General features: G+C 32.3%; 1 long non-coding RNA gene across 1 annotated transcript; it reads left to right on the top strand.

Moving 5' to 3' along the window:
* The first annotated feature begins 20578 nt into the window (after positions 1–20578).
* Positions 20579–26456, top strand: LOC146995987 (uncharacterized). The gene is made up of 4 exons (XR_015042755.1): positions 20579–20735; positions 21858–21967; positions 24082–24124; positions 26232–26456. It is a non-coding gene; the product is annotated as an uncharacterized LOC146995987 (long non-coding RNA).
* The last annotated feature ends 729 nt before the right edge of the window (positions 26457–27185 follow it).

Below are 27185 nucleotides of genomic sequence, written 5' to 3'. Positions count from 1 at the left end.
TAATGAGTAATTTATTAATTAAAGGTAGTTTTAACCTAGCATTATAATTGTTTTATGAGAATTTTTTCCATATTTCTGTTATATTTTGTAATTTATCTCTTGGTAAAATTGATTTTTTCTTGTTTCAAAACATTGTATTTTCAAGATACGTATTTTATACACACAACTGTAACTGATACATAAAAAAGTTGGAAACTCATCAACTTTTCATTTCACTCCACTAATAGTTCATACATTTTGCATTAATTACACAACATGCATCCAAGTTGTAGTCAAATTTGACTCATCTTTTATACCATTCCCATATTAATAGTCATCGTTAGCAACACAGACATGTTCCCTGTACTATGCCAGTATTATTTCCATTCCCTGGGCTCTAACATTGCTATGGACATGAATGCCAAAAGAAAATGTTTGATCTGAGGAGCTAGAAGACTTGCAGTAAAATATGTGAACTGAGTTTGACTACAGATTGGATGTGTGCCATATGACCAAGTGCTTAAAATGTAAAGTATTTGTAAAGGATAAGCAGAACTTTGCCATTTTGCAGGGTTTTTTTGAGGCCATTTTGCAGTTTATATATATATATATATATCAATTACTACATTTCCTTAAAATGATTGTGTATCTTTACAATTACCATGTACTATTTATTATCTTTAAAAATTTAGTATTTTGAAATTTGATGAATTACTTATAGTAGCTTTTTATTCAATAGTTCATATAATTATTTAAAATATAAAAATCTCCTCTTAAATTTCTAATATCCATCTTTTGAGAAATTCATTTTTAAATTAAAATAATGTCTTGGTAATAGGACCAGAAACTAGAAAAAAATTATAAGCACATCATTACATTTATAATATCCAGACCCTAATAAGCTGCAAGTTCATCAGTTAAATTTAAATTAATCAATAACATATAATTGCTTAACAATAATTACTATTGATGAATATTAGAACTGCTATCATTACTTCATAATGAAGATAACTATACTAATACAATAATAACTAGCTAACAGTAATGACAATGGTATGTAGAAGTTATATGAAAGTTTTAAAGTTCAGTTTTTGAAATGTTCTATTAAATCAGAATTGCTGTGGAGATAAAATTTGTATTGGTTTTCTCCAAATACTAGATTTCAATAATGAACAGCATGATTGTACGTTATCACATTTGTTAATGCTTTCTGGATTTTTTACCTAAGTTCCACATATTTTAGGCAGCTTTTTTATCCCATTCAGACTATTTGAGCTTTGTTTAATGGTTTTTATTGTTGAAATCCAAATTTACATGCCAACTTCTGTTTCGCATGTTCTGAGAAAATGATGTATCTTTAGTTCTAAGTAACATCTACTCAATATTTTTAACATCTGCACGAAGTTCATCACAACATTCTATCATCGGTTCATCACAACATTCTATTAAAATTAACATTTTTATCATAAGCCTTTATTGGTTGTAAGGCAATCCAATATTTTGTATGTAATTGATGAATATGCAAATGATTGGTCGCGTTTATTAGTCTGTATCTCTTAAGACTATTTGCAGTACTTCAGTTGAGAAAGACGATTTTCCGACAATTTTCTTGTAGCATGTTTTTTTATTCCACAACTCATTCATAAAAGTTAACCTACCATGCTCCACATTCAAGGATAAAATTTAAATAAATTTCACTTTTATTGAAAAACAGTCTGCATTACAAAATAAATCTTCAGAGTGGAAGTAAGGTGGTTTCTGTACTTAATATAGAAACTGAGTCTAAATACCGGTATTGCTCCCAGTAGACCCTGGGGAAGGAGAACTTCTGTTGACAGTGGTTTATTTCTTTTGTTTTTTTAATGTGGATATTATTTTTTAATGTGTGCTTTCTATTTTATTGTGTGGCAAAGATACTTGATGTTATTTAAGAATTAGCATTCAGAACAAGAACCCTGAAAGATGGATATAATGTAGTTACTGCTTGCCTGGAATTTGTAGCAAATGTGTTATTTTCTTGCTGGACTTGGAACTTCGTGCAGATGTTAAAAATATTGTATAGATGTTACTTAGAACTTAAGATATATAATTTTCTCAGAACATGCGAAAGAGAAGTTGGCATGTAAATTTGGATTTCAACAATGATTCACTTGACTATGACAGCATCTAGAGTACATTTTAAAATTTGCATTTATGAGAAAATTAAATGATTGAGATGCAGTATGATAAAAAAAAATGGTTATTCAATAACGTTTTTCTAAATCTAAAACATACAAACACAGCAGCAACAACATGCATGCAGAGAAACATAAGAACAAGTGGACCATTAAGGTGATGGTGCAATTGGCATATGCTCAAATTAACCTATAATTCGATTTTGTACCGAGAGGCTTCGTCTTTTACTGGAGTTCTAAATAAAAAGGCTCCGTTACTACTATTATGTAAGCGAAAGACAGTTTCAGGAGATAAATTTTATTTCAAAAATAAATATACACATGTCAAAGGCTCATTCTCCAGTTAGTGTTAATAAATTTATGAAAGTAGGCAAAATGGTTTTGTTCCCGTAAGTATTAACAATGAACAATCAAAATTTCTTTCCATACTTGCATGTTTCTAGCATTCTCTCAATTTTCATTAATGATGCTTTAATCGTTTTACTTTTTTACCCTGGCGTGCTGTAAAGAAAAGTCCCTCCTCCCCTCACTGAAATCGCACGTTGTACTGTATATTTAGAGTCTAAATTCAGGAGTCCGTCTGAGCTATTTCTTAGTTTTTTGTTTGCGATTGTAAGTCCTGTCGGAACCCCAAATAAGACGAAGTCCGATATTTTATTTCTTTTATTACATTAATTGTAACTACTTATAATTAATATAATAAATTTATATCTTTATGTTTATTAGTCCAAAGGGGCTTTGTCTCTGAAGGACTATTGTTTTCATTTTGCGATTTTGCATTGTTTCACTATAAATGTCTGTTTAAATTTTCAAACAGTTCCCACCAAATGTTAGAATCCTGCATTATATTTGAAGAAATTAATGAAAAATCTGCATAAATGTATGTATATTTCTCGCATTGTGATAAAACAAGGGTACATAGAGCCATCGAATTTTGAATGACGTAATCCTCCTACGAATATGGGCATGTGGAAGCCCAAATTTGGAATTTGTTTTATTATCGATTTCATATTTTGTAAAACTTTAACGAATTTTTGATTAACAAACTCAAGGATTTCAAAGCGAGCAATGGCAACGTTGTACAGAAGAAACGCTTTTATCTCCAGCGCGTTGTGAGACTGTGTATCGGAAATTCTAAAGATATGCTCAATTTAAAACTATTTTGCGATATTTCTCTAGAACTGAATTTTATGGTTTAAGTGTGAAGAACGTGCTATTTAATAAATAAAGGTAACAGACAAAATGTTTTTAAAAAAAAAACATTTAGACGTAATTTAAAATCTGAAACCTTTCAAATTTTTCTATTTTTTATTGCATTTTAATTTAAATTTAATTATTACTAATTTTATTTATTAATTCCCTTCTTCCTAACGGCCTTCCAGAGGGCTCCGGCGCTTCTGATTTTAGAAATTAAGCCCTGAGTATGACATACATTAAGGTTCAAACTTGTTAATTCGACAGGCAGCACGTGTCAAAACTGTTATTTCAACATGTGCCGCCATCTAGTGACACAAGATGAAGAAAAAAGTCGTATGTGGGGATAAACCCTAGTAGAATGCACTGATACGAAGATATTTTGCAACACGCGGTATGGTAAAAATTTCAGTATATAAAGAAAAAAAACTTGTACTAATCAAATAATGATGCTAGGCTTTGAGAACAAATTTATATAACATTTGAAGTGATGTACAGAATGCAAGATTTCACTAATTTTATAATTCTGTAAAAGATTGCAAAAGCTAAGCTTTGAAAATGCAAAGTCTTTTGCCTGCTTTACTAGGCTCGATACAAAGTCTATGCTTTTTTTGCCAAATATTTGAATACACATACACATTTAAAGCTGAACACTGTATACTTGAAATTAGCATAATTACTATGATACAAAGGCCAAAGAAATTGTATTTATGGTACGCCGGTTATTAAAATCAGTTCTGTTTCAGGCACATTCTAGTTTTGTTAGCGACTGAGTTTAATAAACGGCGATTTCGATACTGCAAATTATGTTATCAACTTTGAACTCACTTAGTAAGATAGTAACTAACAATAAATTTAATAATTAATCCCTCATTGTAAATTAATGCTAAAATAAAACTAAAAAATTTCGAAATTATTTTATACTTTTTTTTATAAAAAATAAATAAATAAAACTTTAAAATCTGAAAGGTTTCGGATTTTGAATTACGACCGAAGGGGCGTTTTTTTAACGATTTTTGTGTTGGTTTTATTTATTAAATATCTTGTTCTTCGCACTTATACCATAAAATTCAGTTCAAGAGCAATATCGCAAAATAATTTTAAATTGAGCATATCCTTAGAACTTCCAATATACAGTCTCGCGCGCTGGAGATAAAAATGTTTTTTCCGTACAGCGTTGCCATTGGTCGCTTCGAAATTCTTGACTTCAAATCAAATAAAAAATTCGTTAAAGTTTTACAAAATAGGAAATAAATAATAAAAAAAATTCCAAATTTCAAATTTGGGCTTCCAGATGCCCATATTCGCAGTAGGATTACGTCATTGAAAATTTGATGGCTCTAGGTACTATTGTTTTATCACAATGCGAGGAACATACATACGTTTATGGAGATTTTCATTATTTAATTTCTTCGAATATAATACCAGGGCGATAATATTTGGTCGGAACAGTTTGAAAAGTAAAATGGACATTCAGAGTGATTCGAGGATAAATCGCAAAACGAAAACAATAGTCCTTCAGGGACAAAGCTCCTTTGTACTAAAAGATTATATGCTTGATAAAAACTTGTGGTTGCTTGCTAAGTTCTTTTTATAATAATTTAAATAGCAAAAATCAAAAAGCAAGAATCAATATTTTCTATATATAACATCTTTATTATTCTTTGTAGCCCTCACTAACTCCTTACTGATTTCAGGCATGACAACCTTAGAAACTAAACTGAAACTAAAGGTGAAGTGAAAGTAGTAGTTATTATCTAGTAGAAGTAGTTGTTATTATTATAACCAATAATAAGTGTTGCCTGCAAACTAACTACTCTATCCGTGTTCATTTCGTATTGCTCGTCAGCTGTCTTTCAGTTGTGTCCTTTGAAGTTCATAAAACTGTTGGTAGATTTTCTGATCTCATACTTTAAAATTTCAAAAATTCTTCTGAGATTCTGCAGACCTTTTCTAGATTTGTCACTTTGTTCCGTATGATTTTCGTTTTCATTTTCAGTTTCTGCAGCTGTTTTAACAATTTTGATAATATCGTAGTCAATGTCTGAAATATCAGAAATAATTTGCTGATTTCTTCTAAATAAAAACCATATTTTCTAAATGTGTTTTAGGTTTGGTTTGGTTTGGTTTATTAGATTACAGCAAAGCCTTCGAGAGCTATCTGCCTTAAGGGAGGGATGCCTTCGTGGAGGACTTTTTAAGGGAAACGGGCTCGTATACACGTTACACATGGGGAAAACCACGAAAACACCCATGCAGCCAGCCCGTTCGCGGGATTCGAACCTCGGACCGAACTACCAGTGTTCAGCGACGTTACCGCTCGGCCGCTGGTGGGCCTCAAATGTGTTTTAGGAGACTGCTTTCTATGCATTGACTATAATACGCATGGCCTCCAATAAAGATATCGATGCTGTTATCTCCTTTCGAAGTGCATGAATTTTCACAAGACACGGTTTTCTGTACCTTTGTTTGAACGACTTATTTTCTGTAATGACATATGAAAGCGTTTAGAATGCTCTGGTCTAAAGGCAGAATAATAGAAGTCTTATTTGCAGGAAGAAACACTAATATTTTTCAGAACGATATCAGAGGGGTGTCCTGCCCATTTAGCTAACAATAAAGCTATTTTTTTTTTTTTTTTTTTTTCGTTTTTCAGTTCTCTGTCCCATTTCAAAAGGAAATCAGTAAAAATACTGCTTATCATCCATGAATTCTTGTTATTATTTTAAGTTAAAGATAAATCTTCGACTTCTACATCGGAGTTTTCTACTTTTTCCAATAATCAAAGGCGTTATCTTAATTGTTGCATCCATATTGCATATTAATAACATGGTAACTCTTTCGTTTAATTTCCTAAAGCCAAAGGCTGTTTCACTTTTAAACACTAATGTGTGCTCCAGTAATGCTCTGTAAAACAGACCAATTTTATCTGTGTTAAAAATTTCTTGTGTCTCGTACTCTTTTAGAAGCTCGAGTAAAATGTTTTTTATCCAATTTTCAGCCGAATGATGAACTGCCCCTTACTTCTCACCATGTAGTTTCCGAAAAACAATGTTATTTCTCTCTTTCCATCTTGTAAGCTATCCATTCGTTGGCACAAATTTTTTTCCTGGTATTTTAGCAATTCATGCAGTTTTTATTGTCAAAGGAGCGCTAGATATAAGAACATTTTTAGTTGTATAGCTGGAAACTGTTCTAGGACAACGGCTTCTGTTCCATTCCATTTCGCTTTCTTGAGCCGTTTGCACTTTTTACCAGTTTTTTTTATAAATTTTATTCCTTTGTTTAAGTAAATTGCACAATGCTAACTGTGAAATTTCCATTTTAAATGATGCTTTTCTTTGCCTGCACTTAGCAAACATATGCTAATATTTCTGCAGTTTATGCTTTTCTTTCAGGATGAATTGCAGCCATTTTCGATGTGCTACAAGTCATGCGCACAGCAAATAAAAAAAGTTTCTACCAGTAATTTTTTCAAATTCAAAAGTCCCATTTCTAGCTGGTAGGAAGATTGCGCTCTCTATGTCAAATTAACTTCTCTCTTCATGGTTTAGAGAGGTGTAACCAATACATTATTTCTTTTTTCTTCAGCCTACAACGACCACTCCTTTTCCATTCAATGATAATGATAATGGAAGGAAGCGTTTCACGATGAACCATGAGAACACTTGTAATCTGGTATTTGAGAAAGGAAACCAGTGCTCACTTAAACATCACCCTTTTCTTTAATTCTGGGAATTACTGACTTATTTACAATCGAAGGACTTGTTTCCAGTTGCCTTCAGAAAACTGCTTTTTATTAATCATAAGGCAGAAAGAGGCATTTTGTCTCTCTCAGCTTTAGTCCGTATAAAGAGCTTTGCAAAGAGCATATGTGACCATGTCTAGAAAAGGGTACTCAACACACCCAGGATTAATTATTCGAACTGCACTGTCCAAAATTTCTGCTAAACCCGTTTTATTGAACATTCCATAACTAAGACAAAAATGAATGAAATACAAACAGGTTTTATCAGACACGATTTTATCACAAGCAGCTTATTCTGTATTTGAAGAATTACTCTTATGCCAGTTTTAGTTATATAAGCGGTGAAGATGAGTTTAATAAACGACGGTTTTTCCAGCGACTGAGTTTGAGCAGCGAGTCTTGCATACATAGTTGGAGATCTTATTACCACTTAGTGTTGTAATGTGTTATTATAGGTTTTTCAATTTTGGGAAATGCTCCGTTGTTACGATAAAGTCGTGTGCGCATTCAGTGTTTAATTCTTGATGCAATTATCGGTTTCTCACAAACCAGAGTACACAAATAATGGATCGAAACACTTGGTTCTGAAATATACCAATCATTTTTCGGTTCCTATTGGTTGAAGCATCCCAGACGCGTACTCCATAGGAAAGAATAATGCCAGGTGAAGTTTTCCCTTTATTCTGATGTTGATATTAGTTTTGAGAACAGTTAGCAGGTAAATCATCATTAGCACTGCATTTGCTGTTTTGAACGAGTGCTCATTAAAACGAAGTTATTCACTTACTAAGGTCACCCGAGGTATATGGTGTGACTACATGTCGGAATAGGCCCACCAGTGGCCGAGCGGTAAAGGCGCTGAACACCGGTAGTTCGGTCCGAGGTTCGAATCCCGCGAACGGGCTGGCTGCATGGGCGTTTTCGTGGTTTCCCCCATGTGTAACGTGTATAGGAGCTAGTTTCCCTTATAGAGTCCTCCACGAAGACATTCCTCCCCTTAGGAAGATAGCCCTCGAGGCTTTGCCATAATCACACACACACACACACATGTTAGAATAACTTCGTCATTGATGAAAATACACTGGTGTGCAAAAATTAAGGACGAAGTCGAAAAATTAGCATATCAGCTTAACGAAGAGGCAGAGCGGACAGAAAGACCAATCAGGAGATTAAGTAAGGTGATGTACGGTAGCACATGCGCAGATATGCAGCTAGACGTAATGGGGGAGTGTCTGAGTAGTATAAAGCATGTTGTTGGTGTAAGATCAGTATTTCTGGCAAAGAGATTGCACGCCGTATAGCAGTTAAAATCACACCGAGTTGCTGCCTCAGCGAGAAATGGCGAATAATCAATCTGTTAGACGACATCTGGATGCTTTTACCCGAGATCGAATCATTGGGAAGTTGGAGGAAGGCCGCAGTGTGACAAGTGTGGCTGCAGAGTTCGGAATTGCTCACAGCATCGTTTCACGAATTTAGAGACAATTTCAAACTACAGGAACAGCTATCCGGGGGTTTAGTAGTGGTCGTCCACGAGGAACCACACCCGCAGATGACCGGTATATTCCTTACAGGCCAGAAGAAACAGGCGGCAGACAGCGGGAGAAATCGCTGGACACACGACACAGGCGACTGGACGACCGATATCGCGTTTTACTGTGGCCAGAAGACTGTACGGTGGTGGTCTGTTTTCACGACGCCCTGTACGGTGTGTACCTCTAACGCCTGCCCATCGGAGAAGGCGTTCTCTGTGATGCCGGGAACACCAGAATTGGAGAGACAATGAATGGGGACGAGTACTCTTTACAGATGAGAGCAGATTCAGTCTGAGTAGCGATTCTCATCGCATACTCATCTGGAGAGAGCGGGGAAGCCGCAATCATGCCTCGAACATCATTAAAAGGGAAAGGTATGGAGGTGGCGGTGTTCTCGTTTGGGAAGGCATCATGCTTGGTAGTCGTACAGACCTTCACATCTTCGACGCAGGTTCAGTCAACGGGACCCATTATTGTAACAAGATTCTTCTTCCATATGTGCGTCTTTTTAGAGGCGCTATGGGTCCGCAGTTCCTTTTCATGGACGACAATGCACCATGTCATCGCACAGTAGCTGCCGAACAGCTCTTAGAGAGTGAGGATATTGAACGTATGGATTGGCCGGCACGATCCCCGGATCTCAATCCCATCGAGCATGTATGGGAATTTTTAGGCAGACGCTTGGCAGCTTGTACCTTATCACCAGTAACGATTCCGGAGCTTCGATTGGCGCTGCAAGACGAATGGGCAGCAGTGCCTCAACAACTCATTGACACCCTCATTCTCAGCATGGGCAGACGCTGTGAAACCTGCCTAGCAGTCAGGGAAGATCATATCCCCTATTAAAGACAGGATGTTTCTTGCTGGACACCCATCACAGGGATGTTTCGGCCTTCAGTCGCATTGCGCTCTATGCTACTTTTTCAATAAAGCTTCTTTTTATCCCTCTGATTTTAGTAAGTGTTGCTTACATTACTCATGTCCTTACGTATTGGGGATCTTACGGTATTAAATGTGTTGATTTGGAAAGCTTTTGTACAAAGTTATATTGAAAAAAACCGTCTCGTCCTTAATTTTTGCACACCAGTGTATCTTTGCTCACTGTCTGATTTATCTTATATTTTCGTAAAAGAACTGAGTTACTTTTGTTAGGGTTCAGCTTGATATTCCATTGTTGACATTAGGGGCTTACTATGTTAACTTCTATCTGCAGTTTGTCAGCTAATTGTATTTTTTGTGACTTCGACCGAGTATGACCGAGTCATCAGCGTATCAATGATGATGACTACCAATTTTTATATCGAGAGAGCGTGAACATTATTGTCATATACATTAAAAAGTACTGGGCTTACGCCTGAGCCTTGCGGGTCTCCAGCTTTAATGATCTTGCGTCTAGATAGAGCACACCCAATACATATTTGAAGTGTTCTATTTTTGAGATAAGATATCAGGATTTTAATGAAATTAAGTGGTAGTTAATATTATTTAGCTTGAACGTGAGTCTAGTGGGCCATACGTAGTCGGACACCTTCTAAAAGTCAAGGAAGCATGCCTCAACCGCGCTGATATTTTGGTAAAAACTTTCACAATATACTCCACGGACGTGCAGAAGCTGATCAACAGTGCTGTGCTCGTGTCGAAAAGCCGTTTATAGGCGGCTCCAGGAAAATGTTTAATAATCATGTCCAGACCTCTATTGATGATATTTGTTATAAACACAATGTAGCGCGAAAGAGGTGCTGGTGAGAACTATTTGATATGGAATCGAAATCCTAAGCACTTCTATTATTCAAATTGTTTTATTATATTTTATGCTTCCCAAGTCATGATGGTGCTTGTCTCGTGAGGTTGGTTTGTAATGAAGTTGCTTACTTCCTCTTCAAGGTCCTCTTCGAAGCTAGGATTCGACATAAAGCCTTCTTGTTGCCCTCTGCCATTACTCCAGCCGTTTCTTGTTCCGAAAATGCAGTATGACATGTAGTAATAGGGGGAATCATTGATCGAGACAAAGGATTTTTAGGATTCTATTGACTCTCCAAAGCGACTGACAATTATGATAGCAGTAATTTCGATATTTTTATTGCCCTGGAAACCATAGTGCGTGAATTTGTTGCCTATCTGAACGAAGGGTCTTTAATCCTTAAACGCGGAACTTGCGACGGCGTAGCTGTGTTTCATTAACCATCATTAGCTCGATCCTATGCTTGGAAATGTAAATTACTAATCTCTTCGTTTTTAGATTTTAATGTCGTTAGCGTAGTAAAAGGCAATATTTATGTTGTAAAGTATCCTTCTTATGTTAACTAACCAGTTATTATGATTTTAATCTTTTCTATAACTTCTTTTCGTATTTCTCACTAGAATGAAAATTAGTTCATAGAACTTCTGGCAGTTACGTTTGTTCTGCTTAAACTGATATTTTCCCAGCTGTGTTTAAAAACTGATATCTCCGCCTTTAGTATTCTAGTTTGCCGATGCTTTAAATTGCGTACTTGTAAAATATTTTGAACCAGCTTATTTCTCATTCTATTAAATGCGTAGTCTTAGAGTACGTTATCAGCAATTGAATTTCATTGTCTATTCATTTAAATAAACACAAGTGGGGGATTTGTCTATAGCAAAAGTCATACTTTCATGGTTACTTTAGACTAAAATAAAAACAGTTATTTTAAGCCTTCTTCAGTGGTTTGTGATTGTTTAAGATGTAGCGAGAACTCGCTGTGTCTCTAATAGAGTCTGCAGTAAAGTTTAGTTTTTTGTTTAACTTTAGTTTCCAGATGGAAGTGGAACCCTACAGTGTTGTAAGAATATGATTATTTAGGGTTCTACAATCCATATTCGCATTCAGTTGTTAATTCAAGGGCCTTAAATCTTATCTGGGTTTTCTGTAGATAGGACTGGGCATTTTGAGTTTTTAAATTTCACAAACAAAGCTTTTGTTTTTAACCTATGGTGCATTTAAACCAGGTTATGAAGTCGTTGGTCTCATTATCATTGGCCGGAGCCTCCGGCGTCTCATTATCATTGGCCGGAGACTCCGGCGTCTCATTGGTTGGTCCTGATTTTACCTTGATCCATTTTTTAATTCTTATTTTCGCAGCTTGACTGCTGCTTTTAAGCGATGGAAAATCTTCTGGAAGTTTAGGATGAAGCACAAGTTTCTTCTCGTTATGTTTTTGATATTTTTAAGATATTTTTCGCATTTACGCAAGGTTACAACACGGGACGCATGTACCTCTTAGTGATTTATCCTTGTCACATTCTGCCACTGGATGGCCTGCGGTACAATTCAGGTACCCTTTTTTTGTGATGGCTGTGCTTTTTGCTGTGGCTACATTGCTGTCAGTTGTGGCTCTAGTCAGGTCCTGGGGTTGATATGAATTGCTCCACGAATATTGTGAGATTGAGAATGCCAATTGGTCTGTAAATTTCTTTACCGTATTCTTTGCGTTTGACTTCCTAGATAAGGGTTTAATTTTATTGTCCCTCTTCTTTGTTATTTGTATGATGTTTATAACTATGATGCCTTCATTTTGAAAGCCACTGAAGAAATCCGCGAGTTTTGTAGCAATTGGCCGTTTCTTTATGACAGCTCGTATAGGTTTATCATTTGCCGGTGGAAGGAGTTATACAGGACTCTTGTTTCATTAAACAGTGCAGTTTTGGTAATTGGACTAGTAAACTGGACTGTAACTTTAATTATATGATTCACAGTATTTAGTTTCTGTTGACCTTGGTGGTTCTTGCTATATCAATTCGACTCTTCAGTTCATTCTAGTCCCTTATTCCCGATAGAACTACCAGTGGCATTTTACCGGTTTTACGCGATTTTATAAAACTATCGTTTCCCATTTCTTTATTCAACAGAGTGCTATTATCCATATTGTACTCGTCTAGGAGCCGTTCGAATTTATTTATATATCTAAATTCTTCATTAAAGGAATCACTAGTTAAATTTCTTATATGTTTTTCCGGCCTTATAATACCATTATTGCTTTTTATGATCATATTGTTCGCCTGCTGTGTTATTAGATCAGATATCATTGTAGAACCATCCTGTTGAAAGTTCGTTTGTCTAGCTAATTAATTGATTCGAGTTCTCATTAAGCATTCAAAGTGACGAAAAATTTCATGACTGTTTTGATTAAGCACTTCATTATCCTGTTTGCGGGAGTTTATGCTTTTATGCAGAGAATGCTAAACACATGTTAGAATTCTTGCTCCTTTTGATTTTTCGCTACAGTAGTGTTTAATAAATTCACTCCTAAATCCAAACTCAATCCTATTTCTTCAAAATCCATTATCACTGCTAACTGATGAGCCATGATAGAATTAGAAGATTTTATCTCCACATGAAAGCTGTAACTCGGCGGAGGTATCCTTTCTGAGTAGAACCAAAAGGATTTTGTAAGTCTAAACCTGAAGCCTAAACTCGGAGGAAATTCTACCAAGTTAAGACCTCCTAAAAAATAAAGATCTTCAAGGTGAGTATTGTAACTTTCCCAAGAAATAAAGGAAAACTGTTTGGTAATTTATAGTCATTAATTAACAGCAAATAACTCGTTGTTAATTAATGACTATAAATTACCAAACATGTAAGCAAAGGCATGCAAGCAGAAGCATGATGTCGGTGAGTCACGATGTAAGCTTAGCAGTTTTACTTTTTCCCACCGATATACATCCTTCAAAGATGACTGTCAGATGACAAGAGAAGTGGAAGTTGTATATCGCAAACGATTAAAATTACACACAAAGCAAAGCATGGAGCTTTTATGTAACATAAGAAACACTACGTGCATTAACAGTACAACATAGTATACAGCATAGTACAGTGTAAAGACATTCTTAAAAGTAATATTAAATCTGCAAGTCAGTAGCTTAAACAACCCAAAATTATTTCAAAAAACATTCACGGGAGACAGCTTAAGGGAACAGTTACAGGAATTTCCGGCAAAGATTGGAAGATAAACTTTAGTATAGTCAGAGAAATTCTTGAATAGTGTGTCAGTGATTAGCGAGACTAACCTGACAGATTTTATCCGATCTTAATTTTCTACTACTTAACATTTGGGTTACAGTTACACACATAAATGTAGCAATGTATCTATAGGGAAAGAAAGGAATGTAAATATTGGTAATTTTTTGCTTAAATTAAATTGAAGGATTGTATTTTTTCATGTCGGGTTAGTGCTTCTTTCCCCCAAAGGGACGTTATACTTCAAAAGTCTAATAGTGTTAAAGAAATTTTAAAACACTGTAACTAGAGACAAGTATTGAGAATATGATTTCTAAGGAATCAAACAGCTATATGTGAATGTGCCAAACAGCTATATGTGAATGTGCCTACGAAGTTAGAAGAATTTTATATTAAGGGTTAGAAACATATTGTTCGCTTCCTTTTGAATTTTTCAATTTTGGGCTCGAACGTTGTCCTAAAACTTTGTAGAGGTACCACGTATGTTAACTAAATTGTTAGACATAATACCCATTATATCGAATATATTTTCGAAATATATATGTATATATTATTTTCGAAAACAGTTTCACTTAATTTCTGAAATCGTTATCACACCAATTTTGTTTGTTATTTATTAAATGTGGTTCGTCTAATATAGATCATATTTGTATTCTCTCACCTGGCACAAATTTGAACGAAGCATAGGAGTGCCTGTTAATAACATGAGCATGATGTTATCATAATTGGATGCCATAGTTGTCATAATTATCATAGAGTGAGCAGCTCTTCTAACAATATTTGATATGAGCTTAATAATTAGATTGGGAATAGCGTTTGCACATCATGACATACTTAAATTACGGCAGCGCTAAACGCAGTCACACATGTCTCTATCCTTGATGAGACTTTAGATTATTTTGAAGTTCATTGATAGCTTATATATTTCAAGATAACATTTGATATAGATAAGCTTTTAAAGCATAAATTAATTTATATATTTGCTTGTAAATCAAATATCAGTAATTAACGATTTTGGATATTTAAAAGTAGTTGTAAACCTTGAAACTTGTGAATTACAGAAAAAATTAAACAGAATTTTTCTGAAAAGAATTTCAAAGCAAAAATTACTGCAGTTGTAGTTGTTTGTAAACTATAAGCCATTATGAATATGTTTATACACTTTTTTATTGCCAAGATATTCTGCCATTTTGAGATTAGAGGTTTCGGAGAAAACAATTTTAAGATAAATATTTGGCACTTCAAAATAGCTTTGTTGCTTAGTACGTGTTTTGATCAAAACTGACTGAAAATGTATAAACAAAACTGTGGTGCAATTGTTACATTCCTTGCAACTATTTAATTTATATTTTGTAGATTAATAGATACACTAATCAAACTTGGTTACAGAAAGAATTTTTAAAGCTATTTTTAAACTGAATATTTATTACCTGGTACTTAAATATTGGGTTTATATTCTATAAACAATAGAATAAGATACAATAACACGTCGAACAAATATTAATTTAGAAGGTCAAACAACAAAAATAAGCGTTATATTTGAATTTAAAAATATAACTCTGATTTTTGTTGTTTGACTTCTAAATTAATAGAATAAAAGTTGAATGAAAACGTGAAAAGAGCTGCTGAACACTTTATAAGGTATTTCTCTCGACTTCTTAGCGAGCCTTCGTAATGTAGTGGTCTGCACGCTCAGCGAGTAATTGAGAGGCCCGCGGTTCGATTCCCGGCGAAGGCGTTGCTAATTTTTCATCTTGCCTGCTGCCTAAATACTTAATGACTCTACAGTGGCGTCCGAACTAGAAAGGGTGTTGGATGATGATTCTCCTCACCTAGAATTTGGCGAATGGGTCCCTAAAAGCCCCATCGCCCTTTAAAAGGGCCCACCAGCGGCCGAGCGGTAAAGTCGCTGAACACTGATAGTTCGGTCCGAGGTTCGAATCCCGCGAACGGGCTGGCTGCATGGGTGTTTTCGTGGTTTTCCCCATGTGTAACGTGTATACGAGCCAGTTTCCCTTAGAAGTCCTCCACGAAGGCATCCCTGCCCTTAGGCAGATCCCAGGCAGCACGTCTCCAAAAATATACGTATAATTTTGGTGAAATAAGGGTATGGTATTTTTTGCACGTTACTTTTACGAAATTTATACGAATGAAAAAGGCTGAAGTTACTGTTGACTCTTTATCGTTATTTTCCACACGTTATTTTTACGAAAATTATACGAATCTGAATGTACTAAAAAAACTACCGCCATAATGGTATATTTTATTCGTCACTTTTACGCATATTATACGAATCCGAATGTTCTGAAAGAAACTACTGCCTTTATGGTATATTTCATTCGTCACTTTTACGGATATTATACGAAGTCTAAAAAGATTGAAAATGAAGTTTATTAAGTCAAAATATTTAGTGCATTTTTGGCATTTCACTTTGTTTTCCTTTTCCACGAACATGAAAAAAGGGGCATTCTTATATGAGGCTAAAATTTTTCTATAAATTTTAACATGTGAGCTAAATCTTTACGTGCATTTTTGCAAAAAATTATATTTTCTTAATTTAAAGATCTTCAAAATAACTTATTTATTTTCTTATATCAAATTTGTTATTTTTATTCATATCAACATTTACATTAATTTACACAATTTAATTTCTTTTATGAAAATCCTATTACCCATTTAACTGGATTAAGCTGTATATTAAATTTGTGTACTTACTGAGTTTTGTACAATACTCGCCTTATTTTATTAAGCAAATGTGGGCAATTAAATTGGAATAAGACTAGCAAATTTTTCATTTCGAGGATTAGAATAATAAATAGAGCAGAAGATGCTTGAAAATGTTTAACTTCTTGAACAATAGTTTAATGTAGACCAAAGGATCATTAATTATAATCAAAGATATACTAATATTTTTATTTAATAATAATAATAATAACTCTACGAAATTGCAAGCTGAATCCTGATATTTTGCATATATTTCAGTTCCTTTAATCTTTGTTATAAAAATCACATGAGGCTAACATTTTTTAATTTTGTTTAATGTACGGGGAAAATGATATAGCGATTTTAATAATTTTTATATGAGGAAAAAATAAATAAATAATGTAAATAAATAATTATATTATATTTTATATTTTTCCTGAAACATTTAAAGACATTCTTAATATGGAGATCTACAGAATAAGTACAAGGGTCCAGTTAAATGAACTCAAAATTTACATAGTTAATTGTACGCTAACTTACTATAAAAATTAACCGGATTTACGATTATACACTGAGCATGCGCATACACAGACATTTCTATTTTTCGTAGAAAAATTTAATTATTACCTTAATACAGAGATGCTATGAATATAAATTTATATAATGCAAAAGTAAGTTTATTTCATATGCTAATTTAGAGGCTTTCTTACTATGTTTAATTATAAAGAAAGAAAGAAAGAAAGAAAGGAAAAAAAAAAAAAAAAGCGTTGCAATTCTTGTTCACTGACCAATGGCAAAGCAGACACTTTCTACTTCCGGTTGTGGCGGGATATTTGTGAAGTCAGTAGTGCTGTAGAAGTAACGAGAAATTGTATACCCGTATGTATTCGTTACTCTGTGAACCAGTACTCGTTACTATCGTATCGTTACTCGTTACTTTCGGTAAAATCGATCGGTATTCGTATCCTGAGCCTATTTTATCGGTATACGGAACTATGCGATAGGAAGTTTTGCGTCGTATTTTTGGATACAAATAATTCACCTCCTTTTGTGGTGTCTCAGAAGTCAGAAGCGCCTACGGAAATAGGAAAAAATAAAATAAAAAATGAATAACGAAATAAAATAAATATTACAAAAATAACATTAATTAGTAATTAAAATAATAAAAAATATTAAAAAACTTAATAATTAAAATAATAAAAAATAGTGATTAAAATAATGAATAATTAAAGTAACATAATAATTAGCAACTGAAATATAAAATTCTTATAAGTGAAATTTAACAAAAATGTAAAGACAAATAAAAATAAAAATAATTCTTATATTTGTGATGAATAGTTAAATTATAAAGTAAAATACCAGACCTTGTCTTATTGGCCTAGTACCTTTTCGTCCTTTTTCATTTCATCCCAGCTCCAAAAAGTGTCATATCGTTCACTGCCTTCCCCCGCCAATTCCCTCTTTTCCGTTTTATCCGCTATTTGAAAAATAGGTGTTTACTTTACGATAAGACGAATGTCTGTTTACTTCAATTAAAATGGTTTAGAAGAGATGACTGTTTCTACTTCGACTTAGCTTTTGATTTCTAAATACTATTTATTATTTTATGCAGACGAATTATGCTGAGCAGAAGAATGAATTTCAGACCTATTCAGAAGGTGTTGTATCTGAATATAATAACATTTTTGTTATATAGTATCCATTTTTTTTTATTTCACACATTTCTAAAGCAACAGAACCACGGTATCACTATTTTGGCACACACACACACACACACCAAAAACATGTATAATTAACATTAATGTTACATTCTTTATTAAAAGTAATGGGTCTCTTTAAATGCAACCATTCATGCTTTTTAGAGTATTTTACATGTCATGGTTTTAAAAAGGTGATGTTCACTACCAATGTTTGTTTATGTTCTCAAAAATACAGATTTCTTAGAAAGTGACCTCTTAGAGATGTCGTAATTAGATGATTTGCTATAATTATTTTCTAATAGATAACGGAATTAATGTAATTTAATGTCAATAACTCGAAGAAGCAAGTTTAAATACGGTGCAACAAAAATACAGAAGTATTTTAAATGACGAAAATATTCATATTTTGTCAATGTCAAATTTTAAAAGGAATTAATTTTGTACAAATTATGAAATCTAACTTTTAATGTTGTCTTCTGGTTCCTATATTTATAGCTGGCAATGTTTTATACTCGTTATGAAAAAATAAAAATACAAGAAGTTTGAGTCCCGTAGACAGAGATTGACAGGGAAATTTAATTTCAAAATTTCCAGTGTTTGATGCCATTTGTAACTTGCCTTCGGGTATCGCTTAATTAAGTTAGAATAATTCGAGGAAATAAATTTAAATGAAGTGCAGCAAAAATAAGCATAATTTAAAAAGTTATGCGGTATCCATATCAAATTTCACTTTTCATAATGACAATAAAACTTTCCAAAATACAAATAAAGAAACTGGGTTGGTGTATTTAATTATGGCAAAGCACACTAGGGCTATCTGCCTAAAGGGAGGGATGCATTCGTGGAGGACTTTCTAAGGGAAATGGCTAGTATACACGTTACACATGGCGAAAACCACGAAAACACCCATGCAGCCAGTCCGTTCGCGGGATTCGAACCTCGGACCGAACTACCAGTGTTCAGCGACTTTACCTCTCGGCCGCCGGTGGGCTAGATCCCATCTAGATTTCCACTAATCATTCTAGAGAAAGATTGGAGGATCAGATTACTGATCATTTAATTAAATAATCACAGATCGCTATTAGTTTAGTTAGACAATCAACTGATGCATGTCACGAATGTTCTGCACAAGCAACTTAAATGAATATGAACTCAAGTTATGAGATTATATAATAAACAAAATTCGTTAAAAGTTAACGCTTATTCATTTAAACTTAACGCTAATACTTCTCTGGTGGCTAAAAAATCTTTAGTGACATTAAAACATTTACAAATTATTCATCTTCTTTATAAATTTAGTGCCACATAAATTCGTTTAAAGAGGAATCCAAGTGATACTGCGCGGATGAGCTCTGTTTATTATTGCATCATTTTGCTAACCGCAGAGTCCCTGTTAAGTTTTGATTATGCCCACCATTAAGATTTAAACAGTGCCAGAACTTGTCTCCGGTAGATCCAAGTAACTTACTTAGTGATAAATAAATAAAATAAAAACCAAGGCTTTTATTTTCGCCTTACTTGGCTTTTATTTTACATATATATATATATATATGTGTGTGTGTGTGTGTACTTTACATTTAATTATAATGACATATATATATGTACTTTACATTTAATTATAATTTATTTAAAATATACATATTTACGTTTTGTAGTATTACCGATTGCAATAAAAAGGAAGGTGCACATCTAGATGTTATAACGGGCTCATATACAAAATTTCAACGTTCTAGAACTAATCGTTTTTGAGTTATGCGAAATGCATATAAACGTACTTACACATCACGAAAAAATCCCTTTCAAGTATCAACTTGAAGTATCAGCTTAGAGTAAATGGGATTACATTTAACAATCCGTTTCTGGGGAAAAAAAAATGTGTTTGTTTGTACAGACGTCACTCAAAAAATAATTCACATGGATTCTGTAATCGTCAAAAATGGATATTTCCGCTGAAATATGATACCCAAAAATTTTTCTCGATTACAATACTTACTTTTATTTCATACAAGGAAGTAAAGAACTTATATTAACCTATATATTCTTATTTAAACAATACCTAAGTGCAGTATATATATATTTCAAATCAATAAAATCTCCCTATGGCACGATCATGAAAAAAATCAATAATCATCTAAATTTTCAAATTACAGACATAATATGCGCTATAAATCTAAATGTAAAAAGCAAATACAAAATAACGCTTTACGCTATCAAAATTGATCATTTTTTTAAATATCAACAACTAAACAATATTTCAACTAAAACACATAATGTAAACAAGAGTTTGTCCGATGAGTTCACCGAAAAAATTCGAAATTATCAATGAAAAATGTGGCATACGGGTATCGTTAGCAAATGTATCATTCGTATTCGAACAGCAACCGCATCATTCGTATTCGCATAGAAACCGCATCATTCGTATTCGCATAGCAACCGCATCATACGTATTCGAATAGCAACCGCATCATTCGTCTCGAATAAACCGCATCGTACGACAGATGCGAGTAACGAACAGATGCGAGTAACGAAATGAATTTGTGAGTACCGAATCGGTACTTCGAGTCAACCGATGTACCCGTTACTCGGTAACGAATACATGTGGTTTGCTCCAGCTCTAGAAGTCAGCAATGGCGGTCGAAAAGAATGGTAAATTCGCAAAGAATACAGTTTGTTCGTGGATTGGCATTTGTGACTGAATCCATCGATGTTACTAATTATTTGAAGAAAGTAAGTGAATATTTTATATTTTCAGTGTTTAATACTCGTACTTTCTTCACCTATATAAAATTTTATAAATAGCGTCTGTGTAGGAAATGGGATTTTCCATGTGTTGTTCTTTTGTGTACGAGCCTAATGATTCATTTTCAGGATTTGGTACTGTTAATGACATAGAATACCAAATCAATAAATTGAAAAAATTTTGCACTAGTCAGTTTCTTACTGTTTGTGTCACTCCTTTTTGTATGTGTCTCACCTTTTTATAGTTATATTATTTTTACTCAAACGTTTTAATATTTATCTTAAAGCATACTGTAATTAAGCAGGAAATAGCTTTTAATGGAAAAAGAAAGGCAATATTAACATGACTAATTGTTCAGAAATCTGTTATGGAAATGTTATCTACCTTATGCCAAAAAATAAAACATGTAACTTTCATTTATTTATGAAATTCCAAATTTTTTATTTGCTTAGTGTTTTCCCTAAAAATAATTTAATTTCTTATTTTTGAATTTAGTTTTATAAATTTGCTTTAATATATAATCTTTAACTCAAAGATATTGTGCTATTAAAAAAGGAAATTTTATGCCATAGAAACACAGGTACTTTGTTCCAAATCTGTGTTCATTTTTTTTTATATATATACTGAATTTTTATGCACTTGTAATTACTGAAATATATCCTTTCATGAATAATAAATAAGTCCTAAGTCCTTTCATTAATAATGAAAGAATTCCTTCCTTAAGAATGCATTTCTTTTTTGTTTGTTTGATTTTGTTGTTTTAAAAGATCTGCCATAGTTAAAGAAAGAAAATAAAGTAAGAATGCTTTACTTTCAGTTTTGAATAAGTTTATTACTATTTACTGCAGCTTCAAGTTTCTCTAAACATAATTTTCGAAGTCAAAACTTGATAGTTATGTTGATTATTAGACTTGCATGAAAAAATTAGTATTTGATCTAAAATACCTTAAATTATTTGAATTATATTTTACTAAATCATGTATTTTGATATAACTAGATAGTTAAAAAAATTAAAATTGTAAATGTGCAGAAATGCTTATATAAAACCAAGAAATTGTTTATATTTTTGTTGCTTTTTCCCTTGTAAATTAATTATATATATATTACAGTCTGGGGAGTCAGCACCCTGCTGAATTGTAGTAAACGAGACGTCCAATCTACTAGACCATCAAAGATGCAGATTTGGATTTTCTATTTCATAGTTATTGAAATCATAATGGTATGTTTGTTTAAATTAGTACTGTTTATGAATGTGATAAAAATAAATTCTGATAAGCTAAGAAATGATTTATTTTCTATTAATTATGAACTGTAAATAATGTAACCAATTTTCTTCATAGTATTTACTAAACATTTTTTTAAAAAAAGGGAGGTAGTCTTATTTATACAATTCTTGCAGAGATACCAAGAAATAAAACATTTCAGGAATTTTCACTCAGTATATCTTGATGTGTAAAATTGTGTTGTTCAAAGCCATATTACTTTTTCACAGGAAAGTAATTTTATTGATCTAACATCTGCATAAATCAAACTTTTTTAAGAATGATTACAGTTTCTAAGCTAACTTAAAATTTTCAGATTTAGAAAATGTATGTTTAATTTAGCATTAGTTTTCCATGGAATAGAAAAGGTTTTCAAAATGTTCAGTTGTTAGAGGGAAATAATATAAATGAGATTGTCCTGATACAGTTTCAGCTGGAAATGAAACTGAATTTTCGGATAGTGAAGATTTCATTTAAGAATTCTAATAAAACTGATTAATGTAAATCCTCTGCATTTAAAAATTCTAATAAAACTGATTAATGTAAATCCTCTGCATTTAAGAATTCTAATAAAACTGATTAATGTAAATCCTATGATTCATGTAGGTATTCTTCTGTTATCAGGACCAGATTCAGAAATGTGTGTTTATATGCATGCATTTTTAAATGTAGGTGCTCATGTGTGCATGTGTATATTCTTTATGTATGTATGTGTATATTTTACACATATATGCGCATACATGCATATACACATGCTTACATATCTACAGTTGAACCCCGAGATACGAGTTTAATTCATTCCAGCATTCAACTGGTATAGCGAATTTCTCGTATTTAGAAACAAGCTTCCCCATTGAAAATAATGGAAATTCAGTTAACCCGTTCCACACCCCAAAAAATATCAACATTTTAATATCAAGTCAATTTTTCCTAATAAATAACACTGGTAAATAATATAACAATAGTTTAACTTTGTTACCAACATTTTAACTCCTTCTAATTAATCCACACCAACAACAGCTTCTCAACATCTAGGAGTACTTTTATGGTGCTTGGAAGAAACGATAATTCCTTTGGCTACATCAGGTTTCTTAATTTCTTCCTGCTTCTTCAGAATAGTATAGATTTTCGATGTTGAAAGGCCGCAAGTCTTCGCCAATTCCGTCACCATGCTTATGTTTATCTATGATTTCTTTCTTGATATCGACGGCCATGGCCTCCTTATTTTTCTTTGCAGCACTATCTGAGGCAACAATCTTCTTGCGAGGCATCTTGAAATAATTATTTTCACGTTAAATGTCAAAACAGTTAACTTACAAGTGCACAAACACGTATATAAAAGAACACTGAGTGATCTGTCGAGGGGATTCCCCGAGTTGAGCCGGATAGGGAAATGGCGCCACCCGTACCAACAGCCTGGCTTGTTACTCGAATTAATGCTCGTATTTTGCTCATACTTTCCTCGTATCTTGAGGTTTCATTGTACATTTCTGAATCCCGTCCTAATAACAGAGGAGTACCTTTGCCAGTATTGCAACAGAGCTAGAATGAATTATTGTGTTAAATATGTGGAAAATGCATGCTTAAAGTACTGTTATTTTCTAAAAATATTCTGTATGTGTATTTTTTACAAGAAGAAAAAATAGCTAAAAGCTGTTAATTTACTCGTATTTATTAGTCCAAAGGGGTTTTGTCCCTAAAGAACTATTGTTTTTGTTTTGCATTGGTTCACTATAAATATCTGTTTCACTTTTCAAACTGTTCCTACCAAATGTTAGAGTCCCTAGTGTGGGATTAATACTCTCTATCTTAGTGCCCTCTATAACCTATGTTAGGGTTAACCTGTATAACCTACAAGGATTGCCAGTTTAGGCGAGATATCTAGGTAGTCATCATAATACGTACCTTATTTTTTATTATTTTAAAATTAAATTGAAAGTAATAAACTAGTTTTCAAGAATGGAGTTAAACTAGATTTGCATTCAACTCTGGTTTATTGTGTTAATGATGTTTTGCTGTAACAAATATCAATTTTTTGTTTAAGTATAATAATTTAAAATGTTTTTTCTAGAGAATGAAGTACTGCCACTAAGGTAAAGGTGCTAACTTGCAAGGTAATTTTCTAATCTACATTAACTCAATCTTTATGTCCTGTTACAGATATATTGGCAGAAATAATGAAAACCTGACATTCAAAAAGAAAAATAATAACGTTGAATGTAGTATATTAGATGGTTAACTGCGGTTTGGCAGCTCATTAATAATCTTACACATATTGAGTACAAATAACTTTGACAATTACCGGTATTTTCAATAGTATAAAATTAGGCAAGAAAGCAGCTTTAGCTTAGCACCGATTTTAAATACAACTCTCTTACCAATATTGGTTTGACGAAGGTAAAATATAATTGAATTTAATAAGTTGGAAATACTGTCTGTCTTTCCATGAGTTAAAAAATAATTTCAAATAAAATTTCTTTTTTCAGTTTTTCATGTTATTTGTTTAATGTTATTGTAATCTGATTTATCATATTTAGTCACATATTCCATCCCTCTGCACTATAGTATATAATTCAAAGGACTTATCAGTTTCAGCAATATTTTTTTTACCAGTATACATTTTTACCATAACTCTGTTTCTAAATCATATCCTGAAAAATTAAGGAGTAAAGTACACAAAGAAGGAAAATATGCAAGTAAATAATGACATTTAGTGTTGTTTATGTGTCTAATATTTGTACTAGATTGTAAAAGTTATAAAATTCTATTAGCTTTTTTAAATTGAGATGCTTCTTTGCACCCAAATGGTTAAAGCCCTAGTGTGACTTTGGTACTTTGATCTAACTTCTATTCCTAATAAATAATCCAGCTGCATACAGTTTACTCAATTTCTGCCATGTGTAAGGTAAACAATATTAGCTTTTTTTAAATATATCTTTTACAACTATTCCATCAGGTAGATTTCTTTCATATTTTGCCTTAATTGAGTCATCCTGCTAATTAAAAATTTATTAAAGTTAATATGTTAAGTTTTTGTGTGTATAATTCATTTTAAGTATGTGCAAGCAAATGCATACATTAACAGTTACGTAGAATTATGTTTTGGGTATCAAATTCAGAAATTTTGGGGCTGTTTTTAGAAGATTTATTAATGATTTATACTATATTAATATTGGTAAAAAAATTCTGTGGCTTTTATATGAGAGTATATATTTTAAAATAGCTGCATGATATGGTAGAGGTAAAAAGCTTCATGTGGATCATAAATTAATATTATGTGGGAATTTTTCATTTATTTAATAAAGAAAATATTCAAGCCACAATTAAAATTTTTTCACTGGATTATTTGCATACAAAGTTTGCAGCAAATATTTCCTGCAACAGAAGTGACAATTTTTATTTTGCCAAGACAGGAAATTTAGTTAGTGTAAGCAGTAACTCTATTTTGAGATGTTAAACAGGAAGGCAAATTTTTGAATTTAAATTGATTTTTGAAGGAAGACTTCATTTAGTCTTGCTATCATTCTACGTGGCTCTTAACTTTTTTATGGTATTTATAATTTTATTGTTATTCAGCTTTCTGTTTGCTTAGAATGCACATGAATGTAGACTTGAAATATTTTATATTGCAAACTGAGATGCCATTGTTATCATAATTAAAGATTTTTGCTCTGATTTTGGAGGAATTTACTGATAATACTTTTGATTGTGTATTGGTTTCTGGTTTATTGAAATGTGTAAAATAGCCTGTTAATGCATATACGTATGTTAATGACATGTATATGTTTATGAAGTATTCTGTTATATGTGTATAGTGTTGTGATTAGTTTTCTGCTTACTCTTTATTTAAGAAAAAGTTATCTGTAAGAAAGCGAATATTCTTTACTATATGTAGGAGTAAAATGAAAAGGCTAATGCAATATAATTAATACAAAATTAAGTTTTTTCTCATGTACTTAAATACTAAAGACTTTCTCAACCTTGCAGTTCTAAACAAATCTTAAGTATTTTTTACTTGAAATTATAGGCATTGTGTAAGGTATATAATTGAAGCTTACTGTGTGATAGTATGAAATTAAATTTTTAATTACTGAAATGTAAATTTTTAAATATGAAATACTCAGTGCATTTTATATGCATCTTTTAATACTTCAACTATATTTAAAAACTGAAAACATCTGAAGTGTGAAATTATTACAAATTTTTCTTTTTCTTGTTTAGGAGCTGTTCTCAAAACATTGGGTGACAAAGAATTCACTTTTACAAAAATCGAGCAGGATATTAAAGACGGCGAACTATAGAACAAATATGGCGAAGCTGCATGAAGTCTATGTGGAATTTTATTATTGAAAAAAATATGCTCTTCAGATTTAATGTTAGTTTTTATTGTTTAACAGTAATTGCAGTTTTCGAATACCTGTAAAATAAACCTAATTCTTAAATTAATTTCATGTGTATTTCTTTTGCAAGTATTACAGTTCATAATACTTCAAACGACTTGAAATTTTATACTTGTTAATTTCTGTGGGATATGTTCATAATAATTTATAATTTAAATAACTCATTGTCGTCATATGAGCATAATCTAAAATGCACAGCATTTGACAACAAATTAATAAAAAATTAGCCAACTTCTAATTGCTTTCTTTTGTCCAGTTGCCTCTTTTTAAATCATTTAATACCATAAAGCTATTTGATGAAAAAAAATAATTTGTATGTGCACATCAACATGTACATTTATAATGATGTTATAGAAAAAGTCACATGAGATAAATATTTAAAAACTTAAATATTCCTAAACAAATTAACTTTTTAAAATTTTATCTGGTATATAAGATAAAATAAAGAACATATTTAGGTAATTTTGAATTCGCATAATTTTATGAAATTAACAGTTACATTGTAAAAGGGAACTTTTTAAAAATATCTCAATAAAGCATTTCTTTTGTAGAGGTGAACTTTTAGTACTGATCTAATATATTTATAAGATTTTAAACTGAAAAAGACAACAATAATAGATTACAATACATTGCAAGATTGACTGATAAATGTAAAATTTTTACATATCATAATTATGTGTGTAATTAAAACAGAAGTTACTCGATTAACTTGCATGCAAATTAATATTTTCTTTAACATGTTTGGGATAAACTGAATTTTAATAAATAAATATGT

The sequence above is a fragment of the Stegodyphus dumicola genome, chromosome 8 (genome assembly GCF_044657685.1).
Source record: "Stegodyphus dumicola isolate Sdum_Otavi_A_Nest chromosome 8, ASM4465768v1".
Taxonomy (NCBI): Eukaryota; Metazoa; Arthropoda; class Arachnida; order Araneae; family Eresidae; genus Stegodyphus; species Stegodyphus dumicola.
The sequence above is the reverse complement of the archived record's forward strand: the minus strand, read 5'-3'. Positions and strand labels throughout refer to the sequence as shown.